General features: G+C 42.9%; 1 protein-coding gene across 1 annotated transcript in view; it reads right to left on the bottom strand.

The window, feature by feature from the left end:
* Positions 1-18,063, bottom strand: part of LOC311029290 (caspase recruitment domain-containing protein 8-like) — a 41,698-nt gene extending 23,635 nt beyond the window's left edge. The window contains exon 1 of the mRNA XM_084034366.1: positions 18,025-18,063. The gene's annotated coding sequence lies outside the window, so the exon portion shown is untranslated. The remainder of the gene's footprint in view (positions 1-18,024) is intronic.
* Between the last annotated feature and the right edge of the window lie 9,492 nt (positions 18,064-27,555).

Genomic DNA, 27,555 nt, shown 5'->3' with positions numbered 1-27,555 from the left:
CCTGAACCATTGACACCCAACCACATTCTAATTATGAAGTCCACCATTGTTCAACCTCCACCAGGACAGTTCATGAGAGAAGATCTGTACCTTCTAAAGAGATGGAGAAGAGTACAGTATTTGTCTAACGAGTTTTGGATCCGTTGGAGAAAGGAATACTTGCTCAACTTACAAACAAGACAGAAGTGGAATACACATAAAAGAGACGTGAAAATAAATGACATTGTTCTTCTCAAAGAAGATCTCGCACCACGGAATGAATGGAAATTAGCCAGAGTCACAGATGTCTATCCTGGAGCAGATAACAAAGTGAGAAAGATTAGACTTTTGATTAGTGACAGCACTTACGATAAAAGGGGTAAACTTACTACCAAGACAACTTCCCTAGAAAGACCAATACATAAGGTTATTGTGTTGTTGGAGGCAGACTAGACACATTGTTTGTTTAATTGTGTCAGTTTGTTTGAGATTTGAAATCCCACATTGTGTATAGTGAGATTTGGTGGGAATGTAACTGCCACACATTCAGTTATACAGTTGCTTCTGTTTGGGGCATGTTTTTTGCTGTGGTTCTGGATGGTGTCACTAGGAGGCGCTGTAGCGGTGGTCGGACTTGTGCGCAGTTGCAGGTTGAGTAGCAGAGAAGAAGCGATCTCAGCAGAGAGAAAAAGACAGCATGATTAAGAGAAAAGTGTGTAAATCATAGAAAGACAGAAATAAGAAGAAACTCAAGCTAATCCCTCACTCGGTATCCAGCCAACGAGGTTAGTTTTGTGTATTTTATTTTCTAAAAGTAATTGTAATTGTCAAATGTATTTGTTTTATGCTAAGCTAATTGTCGTTTTATATGTCTGTTTTTCTTTAGTTTTCACGGTGTGATTTATATGGCTCTATGCAAGATGGACGCTAATAAATTCATCAGTTGAGGAAACCGCTTGTGTCTGTGGTACCTGAGGGAATTATAGCGGAGGTGTGGACAAGCCGGTTGCAGCCGGCGTAGACCGCGCTGCCAAGCGCTGCAAGAAGCGGCTCTTAAAAACTTGTTCCCGCGATGTTTTGGGTCACGTGATATGGTCGCGACCCTGTGACGTCTTTGCAGTCGGCTGCTAAGTCGGACACAATTCTAGCCATCATGCATCACTTTCAACCCACAATCCATCACGTTAGGTAGCGCGCTGCAGGCGGCTACATCAAGTTGAATTCGCCTAATGAGAATGGGATCCGTTGACTTGACGTCCTTTGCCGGAGTTGGTGGGTGCAGTCGAATAGTCAAAAAATAAGGTCCTAACTCCTATTCCTAACTCCTATTCCTTCTCCTCTGGGGAAAACGTCACAGGGTTAAAGGGATAGTTCGGAATTTTGGACATAAGACCTATTTTCCAAGTGAGCCGGTGTGTTCGAGACGTAAGGAGACATTTTCAAGAAATTTCATTCAGTTCTTCTAGTTGCCGAGTTCGCTTATGCTATGGCTGGGTAACGCAAGTCAACGGTTCTTAGCTAGACAGGCATTAAAAACAGTCTTGCCCACTCCACAGTGCACCCGAGGCAAATCCATTGTAACGGCAGACTAGCGATGTACATATGTGTTGATAGAATGTTTGAAATAAAACCAACCATTTTATAAGGATTTATGTCTCAGCAGCAGCAGCAGCGTGTCATACTTCCTAGTAGGCTATGGCAGCGGCGGAGTGATATCACCTAGCGCTTATAAGTTACCGGTTCTATAATAGTTTGTTTACCTGCTGTCATTGCTACAGACGCAGAGTAGCCTGCAGTGCTAGTTTCTTCAATCTCACAGAAATGGACACTTTTGGAGAATATACTGAAACTTTTGAAGACTCTGATGTGGAGACCGAGATGGCTGGAGCTGAGAACCGGGACCAAACAAACGGAGACTGGTGGTGCCAGGAGGGAATCCCCCGCAACGCGTCCGAGGGTTTACGGGTCTACGGACGGAGCAGAGGTCTGGGTTCGCAGTGCGTAATTGTGGGTTCGCGTGGGTTGTTTGAGTGAGCTCCGAGGGCTTTTCAGACAGCCTGGGGGGTATAAGTGCCGACAGTTTGGCCCGGTTCGATTGCTTATTTACGGGCAGTATTTTGGGGCGGCGCGTCTTAGAGTTTTGATTCTGACGCAGCAAAGTAAAGTTCCGCTGCTGCTGAGAAACTAGTTCCTCAAAAAATGGATGATTCATGCAATGCGAGGTTAGTTTTGTTTCAAATATTATTCTATCAACACAGATATGTACATCGCCAGTCTAGTGTTTTAATTGATTTGCCTCAGGTGCACTCTGGAGTGGGCAAGACTGTTTTTAATGCCTGTCTAGCTAAGAACCGTTGACTTGCGTTAGCCATAGCATAAGCAAACTCGGCAACTAGAAGAACTGAATGAAATTTTTTTAAAACGTATCCAGACGTCTCAAACACACCGGCTCACTTGGAAAATAGGTCTTATGTCCAAAATTCCGAACTATCCCTTTAAGGAAAGGCGATAGGAGAACTCAAAAGGATTTAGGAAATGTCGACCGCGGTACTCAGAGAATCCGACCGGACTTTCACTAAGCTACGTCAATAGGCAAATTCGACTTGATGTAGCCGCCTGCAGCGCGCTACCTAACTTAATTCATTGTGGGTTGAAAGCGATGCATGATAACTAGAATTGTGTCCAACTTAGCAGCCGACTCCAAAGACGTCACAGGGTCGCGACCATATCACGTGACCCAAAACATCGCGGGAACAAGTTTTTAAGAGCCGCTTCTTGCAGCGCTTGGCAGCGCGGTCTACGACGGCTGCAACCGGCTTGTCCACACCTCCGCTACAGCGGAGTGGTTCTCATTGGTTAAAAGTTCAATGACGTGTGTTTGGTGTGTTTACAAAATCATGATACGGTCGCGACCCTGTGACGTCTTTGCAGTCGGCTGCTAAGTCGGACACAATTCTAACCATCATGCATCGCTTTCAACCCACAATACATCACGTTAGGTAGCGCGCTGCAGGCGGCTACATCAAGTCGAATTCGCCCATTGGCTGTCCCCACCACGTCAAGTCGAACACAGGTGCACTTCACGGACTTTTTTAAATTCTTTTTTTTAATTTAACTTTATTAATAATTATATACATAACAAAAACTATCGCACCAGGGGAAACTTCAGGGACTTTGCACAAAGAATATGGTCTACCCAGTGGGGCTGGCTTTCTTCGTCGCTGATGAATTCGAGCCGAGGCATTTGAACTCCCCTTGTTGACGGAGGCTGAGGAATTTTCTCACGTGGGAAATACCGCGTGATAATTCTAACCAACTAGGGCAACGTTGAGGGGAGTGTCTTATGTCCGCACTTAAGCCCTGATTATGCTTCCGCGTAGTGATCACGCAACGGCCACGCAACGGCCATGCAGTTGCTTGGAGACCGTGATGGTTCTGCGTTCAGGCCCTTGCGTTGGACGTAAGGGCCTGAACTTTGAATTTTGAGAACAGGTCCTGATATCCCATCGACGAAGCTGCTCCGTATGCCAAACAGCCTCTCGTTAGGCGGGAGATTCAGAGCGCTCGCCACACGGCACCTCTTGACACCTGTGGATGAAAGACAAACTCTTCTTTCCCAGACACTGTGGGAGCTGTTGGTGTCTCTCAAAATCAGCTTAATATGTTTCAGCGTTGTTTCCCAAATCACCTGGAATGACGGGAAGAAGTTGTCATAGTCGTCACAGTCAAACTCTGCTTCTGTGGGTTGAACTTAAACCGAGTCGTCTTCGGGACAAGTGGACAGAGTGTATTCCTGCTTGGGGTGTAGTTTACAGTGTGGGGACGTCTCTATGTAGCTCTCATCTCCATCTAACTTCTTCCTGAATCGCAGCACGTCCCGGAGCACCACGTTCCTCGGTAGCAACAACACATTGAGGAGGGATTCAGGATCAGGACCATCTGGAGGCCTGTAGAACAGCAGAACCAGCGCTCGGACCGAGTCAGGTGGCGAGTCTTCATCCTTGACATTACCGAAACCAGAAAACCCTGTGATGTTTATGACAACGTGAGATTCTGTTACCTTGTGAGGACTGATAAACTCAACACCGTCATTGGTCACATGAGCGACTGACAGGAAATCACATCCGCCGGTGGAGCTGATCTCACAGTGTGGGAGATGAAGCCAGCACACAGACTGCTGCACACATTTGATGTCAAACAGGGGTCCTGCAGGCTTCTTGTGATGCTGGTCCAGTAGTCTCCTGTCCCAAGGGACAGTCCTGTAGACCACGTCCCCTCCTCCTTCCATGTGAAACACCAAGCCTGTCACACTGCACAGGTACAGGCCTGGGCAGGAGCACTGGAACAGGTAGGTTTCATCGTTTTCATCAGCAGCCATATCAGGTGTAAACTCCTCATATGTGGTTTTTAACAGCATGTCAGGTAAGCTTTCAGTTGATCTAAAGGTCTTGCTCTCTTCAGAGGTTGTTCGACTCAGTAAAGGCATGCTGTGAGAACGAGGCGGGCAGTGGGAATCTCTCCTGGGTGGATCTCCTGGCAGGGTGTTTGTGACTAAGTAGTTCATAGCTTTAACAGGTACATCCACTTCCAACAGGGCATCACTACACGCCCCTGGATCTCCGTCAGACTGCACAGACCAGAGCTCAAATCCATCTGGTGGTATGCTTCCTTCAGGGCAGACAGTTGAATCCTGGATGATCGTGGGTTTGCCTTGTGGACATGGAGGTCCAGCAACAGCTGGAATAATGAATTGAGAGCAGATGGGTGTAGCAGAGTCTGAACCACCACTAGTGGAGAGTTGAAGGGTGGGAGGACCAGCTGTTGCATTCAGCTCCATTTCCAGGGTTTTATCAGACTCTGCTGCAGAGGAGAGGCTTGTTACCATTGCTCTTTCTGTGAGTGCACCAGGTGGAGGTTGATCTAACATGTAGGCAAGGGAATCAGTGGTCAAAGCATTAAAGGAATATTTCTTATATTTTGGGAAGATGGGGCTCCTGACTCGCTTCCGAGCAAGTGCAGAAGACATCTGTATGTCGGGAGGCTGACCCGGGTGAAAATATGCTATGTTAGATGAACCAAACTGATGATGCTTTGTCTCAGACGGAAGACTACTAGTCCCTGTCTCAGACAGAGCACCACCACGCGGCTCATAGTCCCTCTAAGACAGAGGACCACCAAGCAGCTCATCGTATGTCTCGGACGAAGGACGACCAAGGTGCTCATAGTTCCCCTCAGACAGAGGACAACCAACCCACTCATCGTCTGTCTCAGACAGGCCACAACCACTCATTGTATTTCTGGGACTGAAGAAGACAAAACTGCTCAAAGTGCTCCTTAGACAGAGCCCCTGCTGTACCGGACTTAACTGGTACCGGAAGACACAAATTCACATAGTTCTCCTCAGACTGAGGACTTCCAAACTGAGGCTGGCGAATTCGAGTTGGACGGCTTCGAAGGACTGGGGAGCGGGGCGAACTATCTCTGCAGATCCTGGACAGAGCTCTCCTGATCGCTCTGGCTGCCCTGATGAAACACGATTCTTCTCTTTCTTCTCCTGTATGTAGCCCTTGCTAAAGTAATGGGTGTATTTGCATTTTGATAACAATATAATGTACAGATTCATAATTCATGTGAAGTTCATTGTTTATTGATGTGTTTAAAAATGCATAAATATGGTTAAAATACAAAGGTTAAAAAAGTAAAAAATCTACAAGAAGTATGTGTTAAAAGTATAAGTTCATGTCATCTCATGTCGTGTCCTAAAAGAAAAAAGAGTAAGTTCATCTGAGACAGTGTTTAAGTGTAATTACGTTATTTACACAATATTATTTGTTTTAAGAGGTGTCGATCACAAAAGTCTTTGCTGTGATTGGCTTGTGCAGAGCTCGGAGACTCCGGCCAATGGCGGGAGCAGTCTGACGTGACAATATAACACAGACTTTTGTGCCCTGTCAAGAGGATCTGCGCCCTCCGGTGTGGACGAGAGCTGTCGGACGGAATCGTTACGAGCGGACTGTGAGTTTCGGCTGTCGGGAGCGCATGGACTGTTGTCGGGAGCCGTGAGTAACTGTTGATTTGCACGTGCCTTTTATTTTGCTTTCCGAGAGCGAAGCGGCCAGTGTGTTTTGGGCCTCAACGCACACGAGCAACGAAACAGGCCTGCAACAGGGTTTTGGGGTAGCTTTTCCCAGACTGTAACTGCAACAGAAAGTGAAGTCCAGCAGTTAACGCAGCAAGTGCAACAGTTACAACACCAGTTAACTGTCATGCCTGTATCACATGGTGCAACCTCAGCAGATACAAAAAGGAAAGATGGGGGAGCTAGATACGGCAAAGCTTCGAAACCATACACTGTAAAAGATCCTGAAAGTTTTTTCTGTTACCGGTGTGGCGAGAACGGCCATATCGCCACGCACTGCATAGCCCCAGAGAACACAGCCAAAGTAATCCAGAGACTGCTCGGAGCGCTGCGCAAGAGTAAGGAGGAGAAGGGGGCTTCAAAAGGCTCTGCTGAGTCTAAAGGGGTTGGTTCAGTCAGGAAAAGCTCAGTGCACACACCTTCACTCAGTGGTTTGCCAGAAGGGCTGGTCGGTCCATCCATGATGGCCAATGTGACCATTGAAGGGCAGCCATGTAGAGCTCTTTTAGACAGTGGTTCTCGAGTCACCATCATTTTTGAGAGCTGGTACTCCCGTCACCTCCCCGATGTGCCCATCCTTCCGCTTACAGACCTCGCCATATGGGGCCTGAGTGACTCTACTTACCCATACAAGGGGTATGTGGCCGTTGAGTTGGGGTTTCCCCCTAACTCCGAGGGAGCAGTCTCTATCTTGGCTCTAGTGTGCCCCGACCCAAAGAGTCCAGACCCAGTTCCCGCCATTATTGGCACCAACTCAAAGAAACTGCATTCTTTGCTCACCCACTGTGGAGAGTTTGAAGGTAACGGTGAGGTTCATTCACTGAGGATAGATACTCTCACACCAGAACCCCTCTCATCACCTAGCGTCTTACCACTGGGCGTGGTTGGTCAGGTGAAGTGGCAAGGCCCCGGGTCTCTCACCATTCCCCCAGGGGGAGAGCGTTATGCTGTCTGTAAAGTGGAGCAGCAGCAGCCCTTGGGTAAAAGTATCCTGATGGTCGAGGTAGATGAAACAGCAAACCTTCCAGCTGGTGTACTGGTTCCACCTGTTGTACTGCCAGCGTCTGCGATGGATACCAATGGTTTCAAACTTCTGCTAAGAAATGAGTCCCAAAAGGAGACCGCTGTCCCTACTGGCACAGTGCTGGCCCAAGTGTACCTGGTAGACACGGTCACTGAGTTAAAGAAGACCTCAGTCCAAGAGAAGTCTATTGACCCTGAGCTGTTTGACTTTGGGGATTCTCCCATACCTGAGGCGTGGAAAGCCAGGTTAGCCACAAAGCTAGCAGAGAGAGCCAATGTCTTCTCATTGGAGGAGTGGGACGTCGGTCTAGCAAAAGGTGTGACTCACCACATAAGGCTGCGAGACACTAGGCCGTTCAGGGAGAGATCCCGCAGGATCGCCCCAGCTCACATTGAAGATGTTCGCCGCCATCTTCAGGAACTTTTGGCGGCGGGAATAATCAAAGAGTCGCGGAGTCCGTATGCATCTCCGATTGTCATAGTAAGAAAAAAGAGTGGCAAAGTGCGAATGTGCATTGATTATCGGCTGCTGAACTCCAGAACTGTTCCCGATCAGTATACTATGCCGCGCATAGATGATGTACTGGATTGTTTGACAGGGAGCAAATGGTTCTCTGTATTGGATTTGAGAAGTGGATATTACCAAGTGGAGATGTCAGAGGCAGATAAAGAAAAAACAGCGTTTATCTGTCCTCTTGGCTTCTTTCAGTTTGAGAGAACGCCTCAAGGTATCACTGGCGCTCCTGCAACCTTCCAAAGGTTAATGGAGAAAGCCGTCGGAGACATGAACCTGATACAAGTTCTCGTGTACCTTGATGATCTCATTGTTTTTGGTAGGACCCTAGAGGAGCACGAGGAGCGACTATTAAAGGTTCTGGATAGGCTAGAGGAATGTGGCCTCAAACTTTCCATTGACAAGTTTCAATTTTGCCAGCCCCAGGTGAAGTTTCTAGGGCACATTGTATCGGCCTCTGGAGTCGCCACTGACCCCGAGAAAGTGAGGGCTGTGACCCACTGGAAGAAACCCACCGACTTGAAGTCCCTGAGAACCCTTTCTAGGATTTTGTGGGTACTATCGGCGGTTCATTGAGAGCTATTCCTCCATCATCCGCCCACTCACCGAACTGACCAAAGGTTATCCTCCTGCACAGAGGAGCAGGAAGGATGTCGTCAAAGGAAAGAAAGAGACTTACTTCCAAGTCTCTGAGCCTTTTGGTAGTCGTTGGACTCCAGCTTGCGATGAAGCCTTTCAGAACATTGTCTACAAACTCACACATGCACCGGTCTTGGCCTTTGCCGACCCGGCTAAACATTACATCTTGCATGTGGACGCAAGTCTAAACGGGCTGGGAGCTGTGCTTAATCAAGAGTATCCAGAGGGGATCCGCCCAGTCGCTTTTGCCAGTCGCAAGTTGAGTCAAGCCGAACGGAACTATCCAGTCCATCAGCTAGAATTTCTAGCTCTAAAATGGGCAGTCGTTGATAAGTTCCATGACTATTTGTATGGTGCAAAGTTTACGGTAAGAACAGACAATAATCCCCTTACCTACGTCTTGACGATGGCCAGGTTGAATGCGACAGGCCACCGGTGGTTAGCGGCGCTCTCCACCTACGACTTCAGCATCCGCTACAAGCCCGGCCGAGAAAATATTGATGCTGACTTATTGTCCAGGAGTCTGCAGGTGATAGGAGATGGGTGGGTGGATATACCTCCCTCTGGCATCAAAGCCCTGTGTCGTAGGATCACTACAGCTGGTTCCTACCAAGACACCACCAGATTTGTTGACCAGCTAGGTGTTTCGCCTGACGCCATTCCTGCTGTGTATGCTGGTCTTACTCAGATTGAAATGAGCCCACTGGAGCAGTTGAGCTTAAAGGAGCTCTCAGAAGCTCAAGACTCTGATCCGGTCATAGGTGTAGTGAAGCTTCAAGTTGAGCGGGGACAAGGTGCTCTAGCTCCTAAGCATCCTAACCCAGACGTGACCTTGCTGCAGAGAGAAAGTTCCAAACTTAAAGTAAAGCGTGGCCTTCTGTTCAGAGTCACCAAACGACCCTCTGGGAGAGAAGTGAGTCAGTTTGTCTTACCTGATAAATATCGGCTGATGGTGTTGAAATCAGTGCACGATGATGCTGGTCATCTCGGTACAGACCGAACCACAGAGCTCATTAAGGACCAGTTTTACTGGCCCAAAATGGCCTCTGAAATTGCGACATACATCCAGAACTGTGGAAGGTGCGTAGCTAGGAAAACTATCCCACAGAAAGCTGCCCCTTTACAGCAGATCACAAGTAGTGGCCCTCCAGATCTGGTCTGCATAGATTTTCTTTCCATTGAGCCAGACTCAAAAGGCATAGCTAACGTGCTAGTTGTCACTGATTACACCAGATATGCTCAAGCATTTCCCACAAAAGATCAGAAAGCACTTACTGTAGCCAAAGTCCTCTTTGAAAATTTCTTCGTGCATTATGGGTTGCCTGCCCGCATCCACAGTGACCAGGGCCGAGATTTTGAGAGCAGACTCATAAAAGAGCTTTTGACCCTACTCGGCGTACGCAAGTCCAGAACATCACCTTACCATCCTCAGGGTGATCCTCAGCCTGAGCGGTTTAACCGCACTCTTCTGGCAATGCTTGGCACGCTTGATCCAGCTCAGAAGCCAAAATGGAGCCAACATATCAGTCAGCTAGTGCATGCTTACAACAGCACAAGAAATGATGCCACTGGGTACTCGCCCTACTTCCTTATGTTTGGAAGAGAGGCGCGGCTACCAGTTGATTTGTGTTTTGGCATTGGATCCGAGGAAGAGAATGATTTGAAACATCATCAGTATGTGGCCAACATGAGAAAGGAGCTACGTAACGCTTACCAGCTAGCCGCTGATGCAGCTTCCAAGAACCATGAGCGGAACAAAAAACGGTATGATACAAGAGTTCGGAATCAGACCTTGGAGGAAGGAGACCGGGTATTGGTTCGCAATCTTGGCATCACAGGAAAACACAAACTACAAGATCGCTGGAACTCCCTACCCTATGTAGTGGTCGCCAAGTTACCCAATCTTCCTGTGTATCGTGTAAAACCGGAGAGAGGAACTGGTGTAGTGAAAACATTACACAGAGACCACCTGCTACCCATTGGTTACCTGGTGAGAATGTCTGCTCCATCAGATCGGACAGTACAGCCCAAGAGACCGGTGACCAGGGCACAGCAAACTAGGTGTGAAAACGAAGATCAGACACAAAACACAAGACATGTAAGCCGAGATGATTATGACTCAGAGTCTGAAGAGGAACATGTCTACTTCTTACCTCCACTGACACTTCGTGCCCGTGTAGACTCTCAGAGCAATGAGGCTGGAAAAAGGGATGCTCCGGTCCTGCACGACAGACCCGTGAGAGATCATCTTGTTGTCAATGACTTACCTGAAGCGGAGGAACCAGCGGATGAACTTCCAGCAGCAGAGGAGCAAATGGAAGAAAGTCCACAGACACGCCGAGACTCTGTGGTGGACACAGAGCTAGACGAGGGAGACGTCCCTATCCCTAGCACCTCGGTTGTGGATGCTGACTCTCGCCGTGAACCTACTGCAAAAAGGAAAGTGAAACCTGTCCTACGCCTCAGTTATGATGAACCTGGACAACCGACTGACAGACCTGTGACTATTAGTTTTCGAGGTATGATAATCCAGATTAGCTATGACCCAGACGCCATACAGATACATTAGGCAGAGTATTGAACTATTGATTTGGGTCTGATGAGGACATCCAGACACTTAGATGGGGGAGGATGTAGCCCTTGCTAAAGTAATGGGTGTATTTGCATTTTGATAACAATATAATGTACAGATTTAAATTCATGTGAAGTTCATTGTTTATTGATGTGTTTAAAAATGCATAAATATGGTTAAAATACAAAGGTTAAAAAAGTAAAAAATCTACAAGAAGTATGTGTTAAAAGTATAAGTTCATGTCATCTCATGTCGTGTCCTAAAAGAAAAAAGAGTAAGTTCATCTGAGACAGTGTTTAAGTGTAATTACGTTATTTACACAATATTATTTGTTTTAAGAGGTGTCGATCACAAAAGTCTTTGCTGTGATTGGCTTGTGCAGAGCTCGGAGACTCCGGCCAATGGCGGGAGCAGTCTGACGTGAGGGGAAGGGACTTAGACTGTGTTGTGATTCCGGGAAGAAAGCAGGGAGAAAGAAAAAAAAAGAAAAGAGGGAGAGACACGAGTTAGCCCAACCGCGTCGAAGTTTTGAGACTTTTTTAGAGGCTGAAAGTTCTTGTTTTAAGGTGAACGGACTGTTACCGGATAACACAGACTTTTGTGCCCTGTCAAGAGGATCTGCGCCCTCCGGTGTGGACGAGAGCTGTCGGACGGAATCGTTACGAGCGGACTGTGAGTTTCGGCATTTCCCCCTCATCCCCCCGTTTCCCCACGGACTGTCGGGAGCGCATGGACTGTTGTCGGGAGCGCATGGACTGTTGTCGGGAGCCGTGAGTAACTGTTGATTTGCACGTGCCTTTTATTTTGCTTTCCGAGAGCGAAGCGGCCAGTGTGTTTTGGGCCTCAACGCACACGAGCAACGAAACAGGCCTGCAACGGGGTTTTGGGGTAGCTTTTCCTAGACTGTTGTGGACGGTGGTGTGTGCGTGTGGGTGTGTGTGTGTGGGTTCATTGCATTATTCGCTCGCTTTATGTTTCATGATATTTGGTGTGAAGAACCAGTGATTGCCAGCATTTAAAGTGATTTAAAACGGGTATCATTTCTGTTGAATATTAATTTTATTGTCACTGAGCCCAAGTGGTTATTTCAAATTTTTTATTTTTCTATTTTGAACTAAAAAATCCTCTAACTAAAAAAGTATTTACATTTAAAGTGCTATGGTGTGTGGTTTTCATTTACTCAATTCATATTTTATTTATTAAGCATAACAAAAAGGGGAATATCATAAGTTTAACCCAGGCCCGCCCCATAGGTACATGAGACGGGTGTTACATGTATGTCTCACAGCTGACGTCATTATAACGTGTTCTCAAGTGTCACAATCAGAATATCTGGAGCTGAATGAGCAACAGAATCAAAGTGCTCTTGTTAGTCTTTTTGAGATGACGATAATGATGTTTTCTCTTGTTTTTAAGCTTCCTCTTCAGCCCCGGGAAATATGCAATTCACATTGCTTTTTTCATGTCTCATCTTTTTCTTTTCACATGTATGATTATCTTTTAATCTCTTGATGTTTTTAAATGACGCCCATCCAGTTGTTTCTCCTGCTCTGCACCCTGAAATAAAATGACAAAAAATGTAAATCTCTAATCTTTCAGTTCATTTATTCAACAGAATTTGTACAGATGTTTAACCACAAATGATAACCAGAATACATAATGCTGCAGGTAAATACTTTTACTCAACTTCTGTACAGTTTTGAGGTACTTATATTTGCATTTGATGCAGCTTTCTACTTCTCTACATCTATTTGATAACTTAAGTTTGTTGTTAATAAATCAATTCATACATTTTAATTCAATTGTTAAAACGAGCTCCATCTTTACCTGCTGCAACATCAAAATACAAATAAATCTTACATAAATCTATAAATATATATCTGAAAGGCAAAATCTCAACGTATTTATTTTGTATTTTGCTGCCAATACTACTTTTCCCTAAATACCATTTTGAATGCAGGACTTTTACTGAAGTAAAAGATTTGAATACTTCTTCCACCAGACATAACATTTTTAGTTAATATTAAGTCAAACCATTTTTAAAAAGTCGTACAGTGCGCTCAGAAGACCAACTGCTGTGGATGAGTTTTGCACTTGGAGACTTTTGATCGATTGCATGAAGCCTGGGCTGATGGTGTGTGGTGAGGCCTAGTCAGGCCTAGTCCTGAACAAAGACCTGTGAATACTCCTTGCTGTGACAAGCTGGTTTCAACAGAAACAACAGAATCCCTTGAGCAATTTATTGCGGAAAGATATCAACTTGCCCGGATGGAAACTCCAGAAGCAAGCTTACCAAGTAATCCTACTGGAGTGAGAAAAAGTGGCAAGCTGTTGCAGCTGATGCCACCAAATCAACTCCTGAAAGATCAGGGCGTAAAAGATTACGCTCTGAAGAAGTAAGTGATGAGGATGAAGCTGATGGGGTCATGGAGGTTGAGATCGGCCTCCTGAAGTCAATTAATGATAGACTTGCTAAACTGAATGTGTTGGAGGTTATGATGAAAGACTTGAATCAACTTAAAGCTAGCCTTGAATACAGTCAGTGGCAAATTGATGAACTGCTGAGTGACAACAGGAACCGAAAGAAATCTGTGCAGGATATGGAGAGCAGGGTGAATGTGCTTGAAAAGGAGAACAAGCGCCTGTCTATGAGGAACAACTTGGTTTTCTCAGGAATTGCAGAGGAGGACAGTGTTGATTGTGAAACGGTTGTGAAGACCTTCATGACTGAACAGCTGAAACTGCCAAGTGATGTGGTAAAAGATGTCACTTTTTAAACATAAGGAGCTTGTGAAAAGCCGAGGAAAACAACTTAAAGGCACAAAGCTTGGAGTAAATGACCAATTTCCCCATGAACTCATCAACAGGAGGAAGGTACTCTACCCCATAATGAAAGAACACAGACTTAGAAATGATCGCGTCACTTTAGTGACAGACAAATTGTACATAAATAACCAACTGTATCGTGACCCCAAAACAACTCCCTGGTTATTCTGAGTTGGATGGATATCTGATGCAGGTCTTTAAACTATGGCAATTTCGACGATTCAAATTGGTTCTGTGAATTTAAAACTACCTAAGAAGGGATTACATATTGCACACATAAATGTTTGTAGTTTACCAAATAAAATGAACGAGATCTGTAACATGTTGAAAATCAATGATATGCATGTTCTAGCTATCACTGAGTCACATTTAGATAGCTCTATCACTGATGGGCAAGTCCATGTGGATGGGTATAATTTTATAAGAAAGGATAGGAATCGGAATGGTGGAGGTGTGGCAATGTATATTCAAAATCATCTGCCTTTTAAAAAGAGAGATGATCTAACAATTAATCACCTGGAGGCTGTATGGGTACAGATACATCTACCTTATCAAAAACCTCTAATAATTGGATGTGCATATCGACCCCCTTGCTCAAATGTGAACTATTTAGATGACTTATGTTCTAGTCTAGATAATGCAACTAATGATAATAAGGAAGTGTTTTTTTATGGGGGATCTGAATATAAATTGGTGTGATAACAAGAATAGCAATAAAACTAAATTATTGAGATTTACAGAGGGGTGTAATATGAAACAGATGGTTAGAAATGCAACAAGGTGTTCTATAAGGAATGGCATACGTACTGAGACATGCATTGATCTGATTTTTACCAGTGTACCACAACAGTGTTCAAGTGCGTGTGTGTTTCCTGTTGGTTGGTCTGACCACTATATTGTATCCATAACCAGAATATCTAAGATTCCAAAGAGACCACCTAGAATAATAGTAAAGAGGAGTTTTAAAAGATTTAATAGTGAGGAATTTAAGAGGGATTTGGCTGCATGTCCCTGGGAATTAATATTTTTAGAGGACAACTTAGATCATGCCTCTGAATGTTTTACTGAACACTTAACTGAAGTGATGAATCAGCATGCTCCAATTAGGAAACGGACTGTTAAAGCTTGTTCTGCTCCATGGATAGATGACGAACTTAACAAAGTTTTTATGGAAAGAAATGAGGCAAAAGCTACATTTTTAAAATCAAACTTAGAATCTGACCAACGGAAATTAAATTGTGGTAAAAAGGCCTCTTTTTATAGAAAAGCATTCATGAAGTGTGGAAATGATTAAAAAAAACATTGAATACAGTCAGAGGATTGTTTGGAACAAAGGTTGCACAGTATCCATCATTTGTTGAGGAGAATGGAAGAGTGATCACAAAGCCTGTTGATGTTGCCAATCATTATGCTGTTTATTTTGAAAACAAAATCAACAGGCTAAGAAAAATGACAGATTTTTCCAGTTCTAAAGATAATCTCAATGATCTGATTGACAACAACATCATGCTAAGTAAAATGTGCTCTTTCTCCCTTTCCTTTGTACTGAAGAGGTTATCAAATTGCTGGAGTCACTTCCTGATGAGAAAGCTGCAGGCTATGATTTAATGGACAACAGGTTATTGAGGTATGCTGCACCGCAGATCGCTGCCCCCTTCAGGTATTTGTTTAATTGGTTAATTGCAGAGGTGGGTAGTAACGCGCTACATTTACTCCGTTACATTTACTTGAGTAACTTTTTGGAAAAATTGTACTTCTATGAGTAGTTTCAAAGCAGCATACTTTTTACTTTTACTTAAGTAAATTTGTGAAGAAGGAGCGGTACTTTTACTCCGTTACATTGGGCTGATTCTGCTCGCTACTTTTTTTTTTTATCGATCCGTCTGCTGCATGGTCTGTTTTGTTTATGTGGGGACCAGAGCCAGTGGCGCCGCCAGCCGGAATCCTGTACGCACTGTGCATACTTTTCTTGAAGGTGGACTAGATATTTAAATTTCAGCGGGTGACACCAAACCACGTCTGCCCAAGCAAGTCAGAGCTTTTCTTTCGCTCACACAGTGACCTGGAGAGATGCAGCCGCATTTGAGAGGACGATCGCGCGTGTGTGCGCAATTACGCATAGCGTGTGTTGGCCCCTCTCCACTACACAATACAGCTCGGCTCTAGTCTCGTCACCTCTCTGCTGCTGAGCACTGTGGGCCGAGCCGATGCACGTCTCTCTCCCCGGGCCGGCAGAGTTATCATACCGTACTGTGCGTGTGTGTCCAAGCGTGTGTGTGCGTGCGTGCGTGCGTGGAGTGCTCACAAGCGTGCGCTTGTGTTTAGGGCAGGGATGGAGGGCACAAAAAGAATATTTGCACCGGGGCCTATCACCATGATATACGCTACTGTTTCACTGATACTGAAAACATTCGATTTTGTCTTAAAAAAGTATTTTTCCATTTGTTGTTGTATTTTGCCGTTTCTGTGCGTACATTGAAATTGAATCCTGGCGGCGCCACTGACCAGAGCAATGATTTAAGATCGGGACTTCCCCTTTTCCACCAACGCGAACCATAGTTCAAGAGCCGGGCCGGTGCCGTGCTGGTTCGCAGTTGGTTCAACTTGCGAACCGTCCGAGAACCTGTTTGCGTTTCCACCGGCTAGAGAGCCCAGAGAACCACGTCATTACGTCACTGTATACGTCTGAGGTTTCCCCGCAGCGCTAATTTCAAGCATAGCAGACATGTCTCTTCAGAAAAAGTGTTTATTTTGGTAAATAATACAATAACAATAAAATACACAAAACACTAAAATCACAACATTTTTTAAAGTGTAGAACAGTGTGTGATCAATAGATCGGAGTGTTTAGTCATCTGCAGGTTGGACCTCCGTTCAATATCGCCGATGTCCGACAGCTCTACAAACACAAACCAGAGAACAGTGGTTTAATCACAAACGTGTCCACGACGCTGTAAACACAGATGTTAAGTCACGTTGGTAGTTGGTAACGTTTAGTGAGCCAACGGCAGTCAGAAAGTGGCATGCTAACGTTGTTGTTAGCAATATCACACTAGCTGGCTAGCTAGCCGGTCAGCTTACATTACCCGAGGAAGCAAAGCCACTAGTTGCTGCTGTTACGAACGTAATCACTAGCTTGGTAAACTAAACAGAAATGTGTCGTTGGTTTGCAACGAGGTGAAACATTTTAAAAGTGAAACTTACCGGGAACAGTAACGTTAGTAAAACTCCGCAGCGGCGTATTTTCCCCCGTTGCCTCGAGCGTTAACCCCGCCCCCAGCCCCTAACGTAAGCCGGGCCCAGTTCCAGCCCAGCAAGGAGTTGGGGCCGCTCGGGAACCAGTTTTCCAGGCCGAGAGCCGGCTCTTTGTCTGTGGAAACAGGAAGAACTGGTTCGCGATTGGGCACCGGCTCCGAACCGGCCCTCAAAATGCCATACCCCTTTTCCACCGAGGCATTTTGCCAGAGGCTCTGTGACTATCACATGACTGCACATGACTGCATCTCACCAATCAAATGTAGCCACTAGCGACGTCTAACTCCGTTTCACCAATCAGGCAAAGCCTAAGCCATCACATGACCGCACACACATTCCCCGCGGCAAACAGGCGGAAAAGAGCGCAGAAACAAAACGATGGAGACGGCATGCAATTCCGAAGAAGCCGAAGAGGAGGAGGCACAACACCCCTGGCCCCACATAAAAGAAATGTTCACACTCCAGGCAAAAAAAAAGAACAGCTACATTATGCGTTGCCATTTGTGTCTCCCGAAACAAGTGGAGTTATTTATTTATTATTGTTTATTATAAACTGTTTCAGTTGTCTAAGGGAATTCTCCGTGCATTATTTGACATTATTTGACCTGATTAATAAAGGAGGTTACTCGGCAGTTACTCTGTACTTGAGTAGTTTTTTCACCCATTACTTTTTACTCTTACCCAAGTAACACTGGGTGACAATACTTTTTACTTTTACTTGGGTCATATTATTCTAAAGTAACAGTACTCTTACTTGAGTACAATTTTTGGCTACTCTACCCACCTCTGATATTATTACATCCAAATGTATTTGTTGATACAATTTGATGTATGATTAATCTGAATCTGCAAAGTAACAAAATAGAAAACAAATGTAGTGGAGTAGAAGTATGAAGTAGCAGAAAAGGGAAATACTCAAGTAAAGTACATATACTTCAAATTGTACTTAAGTTCAGCACTACATATATTTAGAATAAACCAAACATCCTCATAAATGCACTTCATAAAAACGTTATTTCTCTCAATGGCTAATTATAAATTTGAGCTATTAATGCAGATAGTTTGTCTCAGACTTACCGGTGAGCTGCACAATGAGTTCAACCTTCAACATTAAAAGAAAAAAAATGGGAGATGGTTGATGAGTCTACGTTTTCTTCCTCTTCCTGATTTGTTCTCAACTGTTAAGAGGGGCACACCCAAGTCACAACTCTCCCACAAAGGTCATCAGATATACATAAAAAAAAGTAGAAATGCACCATGGATCTATCAGAACGATTTATTAGTGATGGGCAAAGGGAAGCTTCGAAACAGTTCGAAGCGATGTTTCAGTATGTGTTGAAGCCTTGAAACGAATATGAAACCTCACTCTACAGTGGCATCTAATCCACTTATGTGAACTACATGCTCTGGCCAAAGAAAACTCCTAAATATGTGCCACTATGAAATGAGCCGGTCTTAGGTTTCCTCAATTTAAGTAGAATACAGGTTGAATTAAAGAAACATTATTAAAAATAAATAAATAAATGACACATTGTAATATGCAATACAATAAAAGATTTGTATTCAAAAATAATATTTGTTCAGCTCTTTTTGAGCTGAGTCCGTTTCTTTTTTTGGATGACACTTCCCCTGCTTTTGAAAAAATCCTTTCACGGGGGACACTTAAAAATGTCTTAGTCAGTTGGTACAAATTAGGGAAGACAGCACGTCGCTCTTGCCAGTATTTCAAAGGATCTGCCCGTCTTGGAATAGTCGTTTCGAAACAGAGGCGTTCCTTCAATCACTGAACTACAGTCACGTGACATGGGCGTTTCAGAACCGCTTTTCGGCACAACATTTCGAAACGTTTCGATCCGGGGGTGCAGTCGAATAGTCTTTTTTGCTTAGGAAGGTTCCTAACTGAAGAAGTGACCCGGAAGTAAACAAGTGGCCGCCATGATAAGAGCCGTTCGGATTCTCTAAATGCAAAGGAAAGGAGCTCCAATGCTTCCTTTCAGAGCTACTTTAGCATAGGATGCAACGGACCTTCCTATGCGATAGGAAAGGAGATTACGCCGACCCACAATTCTTTGCGAGAGCAACATTTAAAGTGCCGCACACCTCGGCCATTAATTGATGATGAATTTCAAAATAAAAGCCCACTTAATAGTCAAATATGATCAATATTTCCCTCAAGTACAGATCCACGTTAAGAGGAAACTCCCTGTTTCTTTAATTTTGAAAATCCACATCAGATCTTCCTGAAATTATCTGAGTGCAGCTCTGAGGTTGAGTACTATCAGTCTGAAGTGAAATTAGTCTGTGGAAACAGGGAGTTTTCGTTCAAAGTAAATCTGAAATCAAAGGGAAATGTCATCAAAAATGTCACATTTTAAAGGGCTTTAATTTTGAAAATCCACATCAGATCTTCCTGAAATTATCTGAGTGCAGCTCTGAGATTGAGTACTATCAGTCTGAAGTGAAATGAGTCTGTGGAAATAGGGAGTTTTCTTTTAAAGTAAATCTGAAATCAAACGAAATGTCATCAAAAATGTCACATTTCAGAGGGCTTTCATTTTGAAAATCCACATCAGATCTGAGTGCAGCTCTGAGGTTGAGTACTATCAGTCTGAAGTGAAATTAGTCTGTGGAAACAGGGAGTTTCCTCTTAACGTGAATCTGAATTTGAGGGAAATATTGAAAATATTTTGAATTTCAGAGGGCTTTAATTTTGAAAATCCACATCAGATCTTCCTGAAATTATCTGAGTGCAGCTCTGAGGTTGAGTACTATCAGTCTGAAGTGAAATTAGTCTGTGGAAACAGGGAGTTTTCTTTCAAAGTAAATCTGAAATCAAAGGGAAATGTCATCAAAAATGTCACATTTCAGAGGGCTTTAATTTTGAAAATCCACATCAGATCTTCCTGAAATTATCTGAGTGCAGCTCTGAGGTTGAGTACTATCAGTCTGAAGTGAAATTAGTCTGTGGAAACAGGCAGTTTCCCTCCAATAGCAATCTGAACTTGAGGGAAATATGGATGATATTTGACATTTCAGAGGGCTTTAATTTTGAAAATCCACATCAGATCTGCCTGAAATGATCTGAGTGCAGCTCTGAGGTTGAGTACTATCAGTCTGAAGTGAAATTAGTCTGTGGAAACAGGGAGTTTTCGTTCAAAGTAAATCTGAAATCAAAGGGAAATGTCATCAAAAATGTCACATTTTAAAGGGCTTTAATTTTGAAAATCCACATCAGATCTTCCTGAAATTATCTGAGTGCAGCTCTGAGATTGAGTACTATCAGTCTGAAGTGAAATGAGTCTGTGGAAATAGGGAGTTTTCTTTTAAAGTAAATCTGAAATCAAAGGGAAATGTCATCAAAAATGTCACATTTCAGAGGGCTTTCATTTTGAAAATCCACATCAGATCTGACTGAAATTATCTGAGTGCAGCTCTGAGGTTGAGTACTATCAGTCTGAAGTGAAATTAGTCTGTGGAAACAGGGAGTTTCCTCTTAACGTGAATCTGAATTTGAGGGAAATATTGAAAATATTTTGAATTTCAGAGGGCTTTAATTTTGAAAATCCACATCAGATCTTCCTGAAATTATCTGAGTGCAGCTCTGAGGTTGAGTACTATCAGTCTGAAGTGAAATTAGTCTGTGGAAACAGGGAGTTTTCTTTCAAAGTAAATCTGAAATCAAAGGGAAATGTCATCAAAAATGTCACATTTCAGAGGGCTTTAATTTTGAAAATCCACATCAGATCTTCCTGAAATTATCTGAGTGCAGCTCTGAGGTTGAGTACTATCAGTCTGAAGTGAAATTAGTCTGTGGAAACAGGCAGTTTCCCTCCAATAGCAATCTGAACTTGAGGGAAATATGGATGATATTTGACATTTCAGAGGGCTTTAATTTTGAAAATCCACATCAGATCTGCCTGAAATGATCTGAGTGCAGCTCTGAGGTTGAGTACTATCAGTCTGAAGTGAAATTAGTCTGTGGAAACAGGGAGTTTCCTCTTAACGTGGATCTGTACTTGAGGGAAATATTGATCATATTTGACTATTAAGTGGGCTTTTATTTTGAAATTCATCATCAGAAACTCCAGCTATTGTGTTAATTTTTACGTTGGACTATTTATTCACACAGATGAAATGTCATGGCCTCATGAATTAGGATGGTAAAATGAATTAAGTAAATAATCAATGAATTAACTCCTTAAATGTTCAATTAATTAATTAACTAATCGACTGAATGAATGAAATCATGTTAACTTGTAAAGTGTGTTCATAGGTCGGTGCTTTTATTTTGAATTCCGTTCATGGACTGCATTACCGTATTAGCTAACGTATACAAGCACCACAAATCAACTGGCGGCTAGGTTGACTGGGGATTTTGGAGTGGAGGCGGGCTTGACCGCAGTGAATTCTACTCGCTGGCAAAAAAAAATTCAATGCCGCCGCCGGCTAGTTCAAGCGGCAACTCTCTGTGGAACTTTCTGTTGACGTCAACTGTCAATCATCTCTATTCTACATTCTGATTGGTACTCGCTTCACTCGCATCGCAGAAAGTTAAAGTTATTTTCTCTCCGTCCCCGCCCACACATCACATCGCCTGTCCTGGACACATTCCGCTAGAACACATTCACATTCATTGACTGTTGTCGCTCAGAGATGGGCGAGTGGAGACGTATATGAACGAGGCTTTAGTCAAAACCAAAACACCAAGGAAGGCTGAGGAATAGTCACTTATATTAATAATAAAAATAACAATAATAATAGTCATAATAAACTAATAGTATAAAGGCTCAGCACTGTGTTTTAGTCATTTTTGTTTTCATCTTTTCTTGAATGCTTAAACTCCTCAACCCCATTTAGTATGTCAACATTTGTATCAGTACCAGCAGTTTGTAAGAAATTGGTCAGTATTTGATATGTCATATTTTGGTTCTCAAAATTCACCAAATTGATGCATTAAAATGAAATTATTAGGAAACGGTTTGATACAAGCTGCAGAACAAAATCGCAACCAAATGTCACATTAAAAGAGGCATCATCAGTAAACAGAAACTCAAGTCAGCCAGCAGATGGCTCTCAACCTCTTCTAAGTTTCCTGTCACGTTCTGTACAAACAGATCAGGGAAATTCCCAGAAGCACTTGAACTAGTTCACACACCATCATCAACAGGAAATCCAATGACATTAGCTCAACAGTACACTAAAAAGATAAACACACTTTTATGAATAAACTGGGCAACAGTGTGCAGGATCTCTTGCTTAAAAAACCCCTGCATGAACTGCAAGCATCGCCTGTTTGTTTAGCTTCACATCAACTCAAGATGTTCACAGAGGAAGGGGTCGGCCTCACAGAGGAACTCAATCATCTCTGAACTAGCAGCTTCGCCTTTCTTCCTCACCGTGTCGATAACAAAACGTGCTTTGTCTCTTTTGCTTTGCATCTCGTCCGCCGACTCCCTCTCAGAATCCGACATCACCGCTTTCTCAAACAGTTTGTCCAGCAGACTTTTGAGAACAGGTCCTGATATCCCATCGACGAAGCTGCTCCGTATGCCAAACAGCCTCTCGTTAGGCTGGAGATTCAGAGCGCTCGCCACACGGCACCTCTTGACACCTGTGGATGAAAGACAAACTCTTCTTTCCCAGACACTGTGGGAGCTGTTGGTGTCTCTCAAAATCAGCTTAATATGTTTCAGCGTTGTTTCCCAATTCACCTGGAATGATGGGAAGAAGTTGTCATAGTCGTCACAGTCAAACTCTGCTTCTGTGGGTTGAACTAAAACCGAGTCGTCTTCGGGACAAGTGGACAGAGTGTATTCCTGCTTGGGGTGTAGTTTACAGTGTGGGGACGTCTCTATGTAGCGCTCATCTCCATCTAACTTCTTCCTGAATCGCAGCACGTCCCGGAGCACCACGTTCCTCGGTAGCAACAACACATTGAGGAGGGATTCAGGATCAGGACCATCCGGAGGCCTGTAGAACAGGAGAACCAGCGCTCGGACCGGGTCAGGTGGTGAGTCTTCATCCTTGACATTACCAAAACCAGAAAACCCATTGATTTTTATGACAACGTGAGATTCTGTTACCTTGTGAGGGCTGATAAACTCAACGCCGTCATCGGTCACATGAGTGACTGACAGGAAATCACATCCGCCGGTGGAGCTGATCTCACAGTGTGGGAGATGAAGCCAGCACACAGACTGCTGCACACATTTGATGTCAAACAGGGGTCCTGCAGGCTTCTTGTGATGCTGGTCCAGTAGTCTCCTGTCCCAAGGGACAGTCCTGTAGACCACGTCCCCTCCTCCTTCCATGTGAAACACCAAGCCTGTCACACTGCACAGGTACAGGCCTGGGCAGGAGCACTGGAACAGGTAGGTTTCATCGTTTTCATCAGCAGCCATATCAGGTGTAAACTCCTCATATGTGGTTTTTAGCAGCATGTCAGGTAAGCTTTCAGTTGATCTAAAGGTCTTGCTCTCTTCAGAGGTTGTTCGACTAAGTGAAGGCATGCTGTGAGAACGAGGCGGGCAGCGGGAATCTCTCCTGGGTGGATCTCCCGGCAGGGTGTTTGTGACTAAGTAGTTCACAGCTTTAACAGGTACGTCCACTTCCAACAGGGCATCACTACACGCCCCTGGATCTCCGTCAGACTGCACAGAACAGAGCTCAAATCCATCTGGTGGTATGCCTCCTTCAGGGCAGACAGTTGAATCCTGGATGATCGTGGGTTTGCCTTGTGGACATGGAGGTCCAGCAACAGCTGGAATAATGAATTGAGAGCAGATGGGTGTAGCAGAGTCTGAACCACCACTAGTGGAGAGTTGAAGGGTGGGAGGACCAGCTGTTGCATTCAGCTCCATTTCCAGGGTTTTATCAGACTCTGCTGCAGAGGAGAGGCTTGTTACCATTGCTCTTTCTGTGAGTGCACCAGGTGGAGGTTGATCTAACATGTAGGCAGGGCAATCAGTGGTCAAAGCATTAAAGCAATATTTCTTATATTTTTTCAGTTTTGGGAAGATGGGGCTCCTGGTTCGCTTCCGAGCAAGTGCAGAAGACATCTGTATGTCGGAATGCTGACCCGGGTCAAAATATGCTATGTTAGATGAACCAAACTGATGATGCTTTGTCTCAGACAGAAGACTACTAGTCCACTCATCGTCTGTCTCAGACAGAGCAGCACCACGTGGCTCATAGTCCCTCTTAGACAGAGGACCACCAAGCAGCTCATCGTATGTCTCGGATGGAGGACGACCAAGCTGCTCATAGTTCCCCTCAGACAGAGGACAACCAACCCACTCATCGTCTGTGTCAGACAGAGCACCATCACATGGCTCATCGTATATATCGGACTGAAGAAGAAAAAACTGCTCAAAGTGCTCCTTAGACAGAGCCCCTGCTCTTCTGGAGTTAAGAAGACACATATTCACATTGTTCCCCTCAGACTGAGGACTTCCAAACTGAGGCTGGCGAATTCGAGTTGGACGGCTTCGAAGGACTGGGGAGCGGGGCGAACTATCTCTGCAGATCCTGGACAGAGCTCTCCTGATCGCTCTGGCTGCCCTGCTGAAACACGATTCTTCTCTTTCTTCTCCTGTATGTCTCACAGCTGACGTCATTATAACGCGTTCTCAAGTGTCACAATCAGAATATCTGGAGCTGAATATCACTTGTTAGTCTTTTTGAGATGACGATAATGATGTTTTCTCTTGCTTTTAAGCTTCCTCTTCAGCCCCGGAAAAATGCACTTCACATTGCTTTTTTCATGTCTCATCTTTTTCTTTTCACATGTATGATTATCTTTTAATCTCTTGATGTTTTTAAATGACGCCCATCCAGTTGTTTCTCCGGCTCTGCACCCTGAAATAAAATGACAAAAAATGTAAATCTCTAATCTTTCAGTTCATTTATTCAACAGAATTTTTACAGATGTTTAACCACAAATGATAACCAATATACTAGAATACACAATGCTGCAGGTAAATACTTTTACTCAACTTCTGTACAGTTTTGAGGTACTTATATTTGCATTTGATGCATCTTTCTACTTCTCTACATCTATTTGATAACTTAAGTTTGTTGTTAATAAATCAATTCATACATTTTAATTCAATTGTTAAAACGAGCTCCATCTTTACCTGCTGCAACATCAAAATACAAATAAATCTTACATAAATCTATAAATATATATCTGAAAGGCAAAATCTTAACGTACTTATTTTGTATTTTGCTGCCAATACTACTTTTCCTTAAATACCATTTTGAATGCAGGACTTTTACTGAAGTAAACGATTTGAATACTTCTTCCACCAGACATAACTCTTCATCACCGTTTTCTTTTCACTTTGCCCAAGACTAATAAAGAAGATAAGTTATATTTTAACGAACAACGACAAATGTTTTTGATTAAGTATAAGTTGTACAACTATGAGATAAAAAACAAATAAAGAAAATCTTGTGTTTTCAAACTGTAATTGTCATTTATTTGTAAAATGAAAAGACATTTTTTGTCATGTGTGATTCATGACGGACTTCTAATTTAACCTTTTTTTGTATAACAAATCTTCAATTAGGAATCTTACAAAAATATTTTCCTCACTCAAGATTAAGAAAGTAAAAGATTTGAATACTTCATCACTGTTTTCTTTTCACTTTGCCCAAGACTAATAAAGAAGATAAGTTATAGTTTAGTCCATTTAAAAAATGAACAACAACAAAATAAATGATAAACACAAAGTCTAATAATAGCTCAGTTCTGTTAAAAGGAAAAAAGCGAGAGGAAGCTTCAAAACCAACTCAGCCATGACAGGAAATGAATCTGGGTCAGAGAAGGTTAAAGAAGAAAAAAAACCCCAATCAACAAGCAATTAAATGGTAAAAATATATTTAAAATAAAAAATCAATTAATGCAGAATTATTCAAATGTCCACCCAATTAACAGCATTAATAACAAATATTCTAAATAAAAGGTCAATGGCAGGTTAATTTCATTTTAAAGTATAAAAGTATTAGCATAAAAATGTACTTTAAGTTCTAAAGTAAAAAGATTTGTCAGAATGGTCCATTTCAGAATTATACATACATTACATTTGAATTATTGATGCATTCATGTGTTAATTTAATGTTGCAGCCGGTAAAGGTGGAGCTCAGCATCAATACACGTAAATCGTAATCTATATTATTACATCCAAATGTATTTGTTGATAAAATTTGATGTGTGATTAATCTGAATCTGCAAAGTAACAAAATAGAAAACAAATGTAGTGGAGAAGTATGAAGTAGCAGAAGAGGGAAATACTCAAGTAAAGTACAAATACTTCAAATTGTACTTAAGTTCAGCACTACATATATTTAGAATAAACCAAAAATCCTCATAAATGCACTTCATAAAAACGTTATTTCTCACAATGGCTAATTATAAGTGTGAGCTATTAATGCAGATATTTTGTCTCAGACTTACCGGTGAGCTGCACAATGAGTTCAACCTTCAACATTAAAAGAAAAAAAATTAAAATGTCAGAGATGGTTGGTGAGTCTGCGTTTTCTTCCTCTTCCTGATTTGTTTTTAACTGTTAAGAGCAAGCAATGGGGCGCACCCAAGTCACAACTCTCCCACAAAGGTCATCAGATATACATAAAAAAAAAAGTAGAAATGCACCATGGATCTATCAGAACGATTTATCCTCTCGAGTTATTAAATAAATTATTCTACTGCATGAATAATAAATTGTCAATCAAATATTTTTAAAAGCAGTGTTTATTTCTATGTTATGTTCTTTATATCTTCATGGACATTTGTTTTTTCTCTGCCATTCTGCATAAGTTATTAAATAAAAAACAATGATTGTGGACATTTCATCAGCAGTTGATATGACCTTTAAGGTAAATGTTTTACCTTTAAAACGTTTTCACTATAAAAGATGTTTTAAAGGTCAAATATTGTAAAAAGTGAGATATTTATGTCTTAAATTATATTATAAAGCATACTGTGAACATATTGAGACAGTCAAGTGAAGAAATTTACACAGTTCGTATTCAGAAACTGTTCCTTTAAATGAGCCGTTAGTACACATGTGATGTTACAAATATATAATATAAAGACCATTTTACACTTTTAAATGTAAATATTGTAAACGTCTTCAACGACAATATTGTAAACGTCTTCAACGACATACAAATATCTGGGGCTGCAGCTGGACGACAGATTGGACTGGACAGCAAACATGGAATCTGTCCACAGGAAAGGACAGAGCCGTCTGTACTTCCTGAGAAGGCTGGGGTCCTTTAACATCTGTAAAAAACTGCTGCGGATGTTCTACCAGTCTGTGGTGGCCAGCATCCTCTTCTACGCTGTGGTTTGCTGGGGAGGAAGCAGCAAGAAGAGGGACGCTGCCCGACGCTGGAAAGCAGACTGTTTCAGACCGATGGTGAATCGGTATTTGGACAGACAGTATCAGAAAAGACTTTCCGAGCATTAAAGCATGTAAAAAATCTCTAGTTGCAACACAACAAGAAATACAACCTGGAAATGATCATGATATACAGTATATGCTTTAAACCTGTTTTTTTTATCTTTATTGTTAAACTTTATTGTCCTCATTCCTATATGTT

Source organism: Eutrigla gurnardus (assembly GCF_963514095.1).
Source record: "Eutrigla gurnardus genome assembly, chromosome: 18".
In the NCBI taxonomy this organism is placed as follows: Eukaryota; Metazoa; Chordata; class Actinopteri; order Perciformes; family Triglidae; genus Eutrigla; species Eutrigla gurnardus.
This window is presented reverse-complemented; position numbering and strand designations above follow the sequence as displayed.